Here is a 10,026-nt window from a genome sequence, read left to right as displayed (position 1 = left end):
TCTTATGTCCAGAAAAAAATCTCCAAAAAGTTTCGTGGCAATTGGACTTCATTTGGTACTGATATTCCGGAATTCGAAAAACGGGCAAAAAGTAATTGGCACTTGGCACTAAGTTAATAGGTTAGTCCCAAAAAATGATATATAATGACATATAATTGCATATAAAACATCCAAGATTGATACTATAATAGTATGGAACAATAAAAAACATAGATACGTTGAGACGTATCAAGCAACTCCAAGCTTAATTCCTGCTCGTCCTTGAGTTGGTAAATGATAGAAGCATAATTTTTTATGTGGGATGCTAACTAACATGTTCATCATGTAATCTCTCTTCTGTGGCATGAAGATTAAGATCCGAATGATTCAAAGCAATAGTCTATAGTTTGACATAAAAGCCATAATAATGAGGCATACCAACAAACAAGCATGGCTTTCAAAATATCAATGCTAAAGAACGTTATCCCTACAAAATGATATAGCCTTGTCATGCTCCATCTTCTTGACCCAAAGTATTTATCATGCACAACCCCGATGAGAAGCCGAGCAATTGGTTTATATTTTTTAATGCGCTTCAACTTTTTCAACTCTCACGCAATACATGAGTGCAAGCCATGGATATAGCACTATGAGTGGAATAGAGTATGGCGAAGGAGATAATTTGGAGAAGACAAAAAATGAGAAAGTCTCACATCGACAAGGCTAATCAACAGACTATGGAGATGCCCAACAATTGATGTCAATGCAAGGACTAGGGATTGCAATGCAATGGATGCACAATGAGCTATAAGTGTATGAAAGCTCAAAAAGAATACTAAGCGGGTGTGCATCCAACTTTCTTGCTCAAGAAGACCTCGGGCATTTGAGGAAGCGTGCAATATAAAAGCCAAGTTCTATAATGAAAAATTCACACTAGTTATATGAAAATGAAAGCATAGGAGACTCTCTATATGAAAAACATGGTGCTACTTTGAAGCACAAGTGTGGACATGATAGTAACATTGCCCCTTATCTTTTTTTCTCTCATTTTCTCTCTTTTTTTGGTTGGGCTCTTTTTGGCCTCCTTTTCTGTTGGCTCTTTTTGGCCTTTCTTTTTTCGTCCGGAGTCTCATCCTGACTTGTGGGGGAATCATAGCCACCATCACCCATTCCTTACTTGGGAAAATGATATAATAATGAATATGATGATCATCACACTTCTATTTACTTACAACTCAAAAAATTACAACTCAATACTAGAACATAATATGACTCTATATGAATACCTCAGGCATTGTACCAGGATGTGCAATGATCTAGCATAACATGTACAAAAAATGATGAACAGTGGCTGAGCCACAAATACTATGTTAGCTATATGATCATACAAAGCAGTATGAAAATGATGATGCGTGTCATAATAATGGAACGTTGGAAGTTGCATGGCAATATTTCTCAGAATAGCTATGGAAATGCCATAATAGGTAGGTATGGTGGCTGTTTTGAGGAAGATATAACAACTTATGTGTGATAGAGCGTATCATATCACGGGGTTTGGATGCGCCGGTGAAGCTTGCACCACATGTGAAGGTGAGAAAGGGCAATGCACAGTACCTAAGAGGCTAGCAGATTGCAGAAAGGTGCGATTTTGTATAATCCATGGACTTACATTAGTCATAAAGAACTCACATACTTAATGCAAAAGTTTATTAGACCTCGAAGCAAAGTACTACTACGCATGCCCCTAGGGGGATAGATTGGTAGGGAAAGACCATCGCTCGTCCCCGACCGCCGCTCATAAGGAAGATAATCAATAATAAATCATTCTCCAACTTCATAGCATAATGAGAGACTATACATGCATGCTTCAGGAATCATAAACCTTAACACCAATATTCTTACTAAACCACAATTACTCACTAGCACAACCCACATATTACCACCTTTATATCGCAAAACTATTGCAAGGAATCAAACTTATCATATTCAGTGATCTACATCAAAGTTTTTATTATATCCATCTTGAATACCTATCATATTGGGACCAAATTCATAACTTGTACTAATTGGCATTACTATTATAAACTCTCAAAAAGATATAAGTGAAGCATGAGAGTGCAACAATTTCTTTAAAATACAACCACCGCCATGCTCTGAAAAATATAAGTTTCTCTAAAATATAACCACCGTCGTGCTCTGAAAAATATAAGTGAAGCACTAGAGCAACTGCCTAGCTCAAAAGATATAAGTGAAGCACATAGAGTATTCTAACAAATCATGAATAATGTGTATCCCTTCAAAAAGGTGTGTCCAGCAAAGATGATTGTGACAAATTAAAAAGGCAAAAAAAGCAAAGACTCATATAATACATGAGGCTCCAAGCAAAACTCATATCATGTGATGAATAAAAATATAGCTCCAAGTAAAATTACCAATAGTTGGTAGAAGAAAGAGGGGATGCCTTTCGCGGCATCCCCAAGCTTAGATGCTTGGGAGTCCTTGAATATTACCTTGGGGTGCCTCGGGCATCCCCAAGCTTAGGCTCTTGGCACTCCTTATTCCTTCATCCATTGCGATCTCACTAAAAACATGACAACTTCAGCACACAAAACTCAACAAGAACCTTCGTGAGATCCGTTAGTATAAGAAAGCAAATAACTACTTTAGGTACTATTGTAAACCCACTCATGTTTTATTATTGCACTATACCTACTTTATTCTAATTTCACCATGGCTTATACCCCCTGATACAATCCATAGATTCATCAAAACAAGCAAACAACGCAACAGAAACGGAATCTGTTAAAAACAGAACAGTTTGTAATAATTCAAACAATTACCATACTTCTGTAACTCAATTTTTTTGAAAAACTAGGAAAACGTGGGGAATTTTTATATCAATCATGTGCAAAAAATCAGAATTTTATCAGGCTCCAGCAAATTTGAACAATTCTGTTACTGGACGCAAAAGTTCCTGTTTTTGCATAGAATCAAAGCAAGTATCATCCAAATCGTCCCAAAGGCTTTACTGGCACAAACACTAATTTAAACACAAAAACAAAACCATAACAGTAGGATAATTGTGTGCACACAAAAAACGTAAAAACAAACAAAAAATTAAGATAACTATTGGGTTGCCTCCCAACAAGCGCTATTGTTTTACGCCCCTAGCTAGGTGTAATGCATAGTCTCAAGTGTTGTCATCCTTAGTTTTTTCTATCTTGATGCGGCTTTTATCAGACCCCGGGGGTTCCTTACACTTCCCATTATTGTCAGAAAATGAAGCAATTTGTATATCGAAAGCATCTAAATGCTTATTGCACATAGTAATCAATGTATTCATGCGGTTGAGATTCCCACTAATATTTTGGGAGGTTCACTAGATTTTTGCAACTCAACCAATTTTTTCCAAGATTTGAATTCCCTCTTGAGTGTAATAAACCCTTTTGTTGAGGTGGAGTTCCCACTATTCCTTCCACTATTTCATAAGAAATGATGGAATAACTATCAATAAAATTCCTTTTTGTAGCAAAATCCAAAAGTTGTCTATTAGGCTTGGTGAGCCCTACATAAAAAATTTGAAGCAAAATTTTCATATCCCCTTTTATAGTGCAAATACGATAAGATTCCATCATTCTATACCAAGCATCTTTCAAAACTATCTCCTTTCTTTTGCTTGAAGTAAAGAACTTCAATGTTCGGAGACAAAGGAGGGATAGTAATGCTGGTCATAGCGACAAAGCAAGTAAACAAGAACAAAGGCAGATGGAAAATATTTTTGTGAATTTTTTTTGAAGTGGGGGAGATGAAAACTAGAGGCAAATGGCAAATAATGTAAATGCAAGGAGATGAAATTTTATGCGATGGTACTAGATAGACGTTGATGATGTCTCCCCGGCAACGGCGCCAGAAATTCTTCCTGCTACTTGTGAGTTGCATTGGGATTTCCTCGAAGAGGAGAGGATGATGCAGTACACTAGAGATAAGTATTTCCTCAGTTAAGAACCAAGGATACCAATCCAGTAGGAGAACCAAGAAACACCTCGTTATCAGTACCTACACAAAAAATAACAAATACTTGCACCCAACCCAAACAAGTGGTTGTCAATCCCTCGGCGGTTAATTGGAAGGATCAAATCTCGTTGTGATAGATAGACAAATAAAAAATAAAATAAAATAAATTGCAGCAAGGTATTTTTGGATTTTAATATATGATAAAAATAAGACCTGGGGACCATCGTTTTCACTAGAGGCTTCTCTCTTGAAAATAGCATAAGGTGGGTAAACAAATTACTGTTGGGCAATTGATAGAAAAGTGAATAATCATGACGATATCCAAGGAAATGATCATGTATATAGGCATCACATCTGAGACAAGTAGACCGACTCCTGCCTGCATGTACTACTATTACTCCACACATCAACCACTATCCAGCAAGAATCTAGAGTATTAAGTTCATAAAGAATGGAGTGACGCCTTAAGCAAGATGACATGATGTAGACGAAGTAAACTCATGCATGAATAAACCCCATCTTTTTATCCTTAATGGAAACAACAAAAATACGTGTCTTGTCCCTTTCTATCACAGGGATATAAATCACCGCAAGATTGAACCCACCACAAAGCACCTCTCCCATTGCAAGAAACATCAATCTAGTTGGCCAAACCAAATCAACAGACCGGAGAGAAATACAAAACTGTAATAATCATGCATAAAAAATTTCAGAGAGGACTCAAATAATATTCATGGATAATCTGGTCATAAACTCAAAATTCATCGGATCCCAATAAACACACCACAAAAAGTGATTACATCGAATAGATCTCCAAGAACATCAAGGAGATCATTGTATTGAAGACACTACTACAAGATGGTCCAAACGCGACACTACGATCAGAGACCCTTCGACGAAATTATGTGCGATGGATCAATCACAAACGGGGATGTAAAAACCATCAAAAAAGATGCAAAACGTTTGCGATGGCGGTGACATGAAACACGGTTCCGACTTTAGTTGCGTGTGCAATGCGTGGCAAACGGTTAATCCAGAAGAACTGTTTGTCATTAGATAGAACAACAAAAACGGGTAGCTATATCAATGTGTGTGCGATATACGACATATAGTTCACTCCGATGAACTATTTGCTATTAGGGAATGCAACAAAAATAGTTCAACTGAACAAGATGTGTGTGATACTGATACGTCTCCAATGTATCTATAATTTTTTATTGTTCCATGCTATTATATTATCTGTTTTGGATGTTTATGGGCTTTATTTTACACTTTTATATTATTTTTGGGACTAACCTATTAACCCAGAGCCCAGTGCCAGTTCCTGTTTTTTCCCTTGTTTCAGTGTTTCGAAGAAAAGGAATATCAAATGGAGTCAAACGGAATGAACCCTTTGGGAGAGTTATTTTTGGAACAGAAGCAATCCAGGAGACTTGGAGTGCACGTCAGGGAATCAACGAGGAGAGCACGAGGCAGGGGGCGCGCCCTCCACCCTCGTGGGCCCCTCGTGGCTCCCCTGACTGACTTCTTTCGCCTATATATATCAATATACCCTAAAAACTTCGGGGACCAGAATAGATCGGGAGTTCCGCCGCCGCAAGCCTCTATAGCCACCAAAAACCAATCGGGACCCTGTTCCTGCACCCTGCCGGAGGGGGGACCCCTCACCGGTGGCCATCTTCATCATCCCGACGCTCTCCATGACAAGGAGGGAGTAGTTCACCCTCGGGGCTGAGGGTATGTACCAGTAGCTATGTGTTTGATCTCTCTCTCTCTCGTGTTCTTGATTCGGCACGATCTTCATGTATCGCGAGCTTTGCTATTATAATTGGATCTTATGATGTTTCTCCCCCTCTACTCTCTTGTAATGGATTGAGTTTTCCCTTTGAAGTTATCTTATCGGATTGGGCCTTTAAGGATTTGAGAACACTTGATGTATGTTTTGGTGATCAACTTGCGGGTTCCGCCCATGAACCTATGCATAGCGGTTGACACACGTTTTCGTCTTGACTCTCCGGTAGAAACTTTTGGGCACTCTTTGAAGTACTTTGTGTTGGTTTGAATAGATGAATCTGAGATTGTGTGATGCATATCGTATAATCATACCCACGGATACTTGAGGTGACATTGGAGTATCTAGGTGACATTAGGGTTTTGGTTGATTTGTGTCTTAAGGTGTTATTCTAGTATGAACTCTATGATAGATCGAACGGAAAGAATAGCTTCGTGTTATTTTACTACGGACTCTTGAATAGATCGATCCGAATGAATAACTTTGAGGTGGTTTCGTACCCTACAATAATCTCTTCGTTTATTCCCCGCTGTTAGTGACTTTGGAGTGACTCTTTGTTGCATGTTGAGGGATAGTTATATGATCCAATTATGTTATTATTGTTGAGAGAACTTGCACTAGTGAAAGTATTAACCCTAGGCCATGTTTCCTAGCATTGCAATACCGTTTACGCTCACTTTTATCGCTTGCTACCTTCTGTTTTTATATTTTTAGATTACAAATACTCATATCTACCATCCATATAGCACTTGTATCACCATCTCTTCGCCGAACTAGTGCACCTATACAATTTACCATTGTATTGGGTGTGTTGGGGACACAAGAGACTCTTTGTTATTTGGTTGCAGGGTTGAGAGAGACCATCTTCATCCTACGCTTCCCACGGATTGATAAACCTTAGGTCATCCACTTGAGGGAAATTTGCTACTGTCCTACAAACCTCTGCACTTGGAGGCCCAACAACGTCTACAAGGAGTAGGTTGCATAGAAGACATCAGATACGCGGCAAACAGGTCTGTAATCAGACATGTGTGCGAAGACCAATAATAACATAGACGATTGCTGCTAATAAGCTGTGTGATTTGCTCTGTCTACAGAAGAATAAGACACACACACAGATATATATATATATATATATGTATGTATGTATATAACTGAAATAAACATCCAATTACATAAGTGACTATATCGATCATTCGCACACACTTCAATAAACAATTGTATGCATTCTAAACTAGGAGAAATGATCATCTAGTCATCTACTTCTTATGACGCTCCCGTCACTGCTCTGTGGCTCGATCCCTTGCCTGGGGCAGGAAGAAGAAACCCCCTCATGTCAACGATCCGCATGCACATCTCGTAGCTTGTGTATGCGTCCTTGGCCACGTACTTGATAGGTTGTTCATCCAGTCTCTCATGCTAGACACTGTGCCAGGCGTTCTTGTCCTTCTTTCTCTCATCCTTCATCTTCATGTAGTAGGGGTCGATGATGGCCGAGGCGAGGTCAACCAGGGAGTTCTGTTTGTTGTTGTCGCTGCCCCAGACCTTGTAGTCGTCCTGGATGTTGACAAGATTATGGCATTTCAAGCCCGAAGCCTTGAGCACTTTTAGATCGTTGGTGGTGTCCACCGTAGAGAAACTGTAGTCGGAGCTATTGATAAACCTGGAGAAATGCTCGCAAGGCCTTGTGGCCAGGTGGTAGTGGTAGACGAGGACGTCATGTCGCACGCGCAACTGGGTGACGGCAACCTTCTGATCATGCCCGGCGCGACCGATGGTGTACTCGAGGTTGAAGCCGACCACTTGGTACTTGTCCTCGGCAAGCAACTGCTCCATAGTTTGGATGGAGGTCTCCACCGAGACCGGCTCGTTCGTGTACACCACAGAGAGGGCCTTCTCCCTCACATGGGTGTCCACTCACTACTGGAGGATGCTGCTAACGCGACACTACGATCAGAGACCCTTTGACGAAACTGTGTGCGATGCATTAATCGCAAATGGTGATGTAAAATAACCGTAAAAAAAGATGCAAAATGTTTGCGATGAAGGATACATCAAACACGGTCCAGATTTTAGTTCCGTGTGCGATGCCGGGCATACGGTTCAGTTCAATTAACTGTTTGCGATGAGGCGGAACAAAAGAAACAGGCAGGCAGATGAAGGCGCCTGCGATATACGGCATACAGTTCACTCGGATAAAATGTTTGTGATGAGGCGGAACAACAGAAACAGGCAGCCAGATGAAGGTGTGTGTGATATACGGCATACAGTTCACTCGGATGATCTGTTTGCGTTGAGCTAAGAGAACAGAAACGGTTCAACTTAACAAGATGTTTGTGCTACGCGGCAAACAGGTCTGTAATCGTAAATGTGTGAGAAGACCGATAACAACATAGACTATTCCTGTTAACAAGCCGTGTGTGTTGTGAGCAAATGATTGCTGGTATACAATTTTGAGTGATTGATGAAAACATCACCGACGGGTTCCATTGTTTAGTCCGTGTGCGATGTGATTTTCTTTGTCCACACAACATCAACGTTTTTTCTACAGAGCATCAACATATATACTTAAAAAGACAGCATTGCATAACCAAATTATGCATACAATTACACAAGTGACTACACACATAACATTTCCACACACCAAAGTAAGCAATTAGATGCATAATAACTAGGAGAAATGAGGATCTAATCATCTACTTATTGTTGCGACAACGCTTTCCATTGCTCTGCTTCCGGCCGGATCCCTGGCCGGTTTGGGGAGGAGGCTCGTGTCAACAATCCGCCTGTACATGTCGTAGCTTGTGTACGCCTCCTTGGCCGCGTACACGACGTGAGCTTTGTCGAGTTTCTCTATCCAGTCCGAGTGCCAGGTGTCGGCGTTCTGGGAATGGGGGTCCCCAGACTTGCCTGCCTGCGGCCCACGGCGTGGCTAAGTCAGCGGGCCGTAGGGCCCATCTTCACCAAAAAGGCATCAAAGACCCTCGCGAGGGGCCAAGCCTCATGAGGCGGACGACGCAAGACCTCCTCAGGAGTAGCCTGGCCAGCCAGGCTCACAAGGAGCAGAGATATCAAGGCGGGGCAAACCTCACGAGGCTCTCATGACGTGAGCCATGACGATCGAGACCAGGCGGGCGCCAGCGCGCGCAGCGTCCTTATTTCCTCTTTGGTGCTAAGGAAGCCAGCGCAGGCGAGGAGTACCGAGGCGTTAGGCAAAGGTTGCCTTATCGGTGCAACGAGACCTAGACCAGAAGGATGGCAGGACGGAGGTCATCGTGGAGCCCAAGACGGCGTCACCACCAGAGCTTTTCGCACGCGAAGACCACTTTTATCAGGATAGCTTGTACTAGCTGTCCCCCTTCAAATTCGCCCGCCGTTGTTGGCTCCCTTCCCGCTCAATATTTGGGAAGAGGACCAGGGCCTATATAAGTAGAGCTGGCTACCACAGTAGAGGCACCGAGTCCTCACTCACACAAGTTCAGCAAGCACAAGAACACCTCAACCTCAGGAGGCTGTTCTTCCCCTTGTACTGTTCATCATCACCCCAAGAGGCAATTCACCACCACACACACTGGAGTAGGGTATTACACCACAATGGTGGCCCGAACTAGTATAAATCTCGTGTCTTTCTGTATTGCGAGTTCGTCGAGTTCGTCCGCGAGATCTTAGCGAGCTAGGGCGTAGATCGGTAGGAGGGAAAGACTTCGCGCGCACCCCAGAGTTCGAACCTCAAGGGTTTGCCGGAACCCCACATTCGACATTTGGCGCGGCAGGTAATGGTGTGTCGTAGCTTCCCTTCCATCAATTCGTCGCTCCGTCATCTCCATGACGGACGCTCGCCGTGCCCGAGCTGAGCGCCGGGCTGCCCTCACAGCCCGCGTTGCTCAGACGGCTCCCGTCGGCGGGCCACCTCGTCGGTCTCCGTCCCCTGCCGCCAACGCCGCCACCGGCCCGATGGGGAACGAACAGCAAGCGTCCTCGCTGCATCCATCGGTGCGGCAAGACGGCCGCACCGCCACTCCGTCGCTGACCCCGGCCGGTTCTTCGTCTCACGCACGCTGCGCTCCCATGGAGGCGCGGGCCGCACTCCTTGCGACAAACGAGCTCCTGCACTACCGCCTGGTGGACGACCTCTACGAGGAGTGGCTCGACCACGTCGCCGATCTCGTCCGCGCCGCAGGGAGCTCCCCGGCGCCGTCCCCCTCTCTGCCTCACCCTCCGCCAGCCACAGGCAACGCGGC

Source organism: Aegilops tauschii, chromosome 7 (assembly GCF_002575655.3).
Source record: "Aegilops tauschii subsp. strangulata cultivar AL8/78 chromosome 7, Aet v6.0, whole genome shotgun sequence".
NCBI classification, from domain to species: domain Eukaryota; kingdom Viridiplantae; phylum Streptophyta; class Magnoliopsida; order Poales; family Poaceae; genus Aegilops; species Aegilops tauschii.
The sequence above is the reverse complement of the archived record's forward strand: the minus strand, read 5'-3'. Positions refer to the sequence as shown.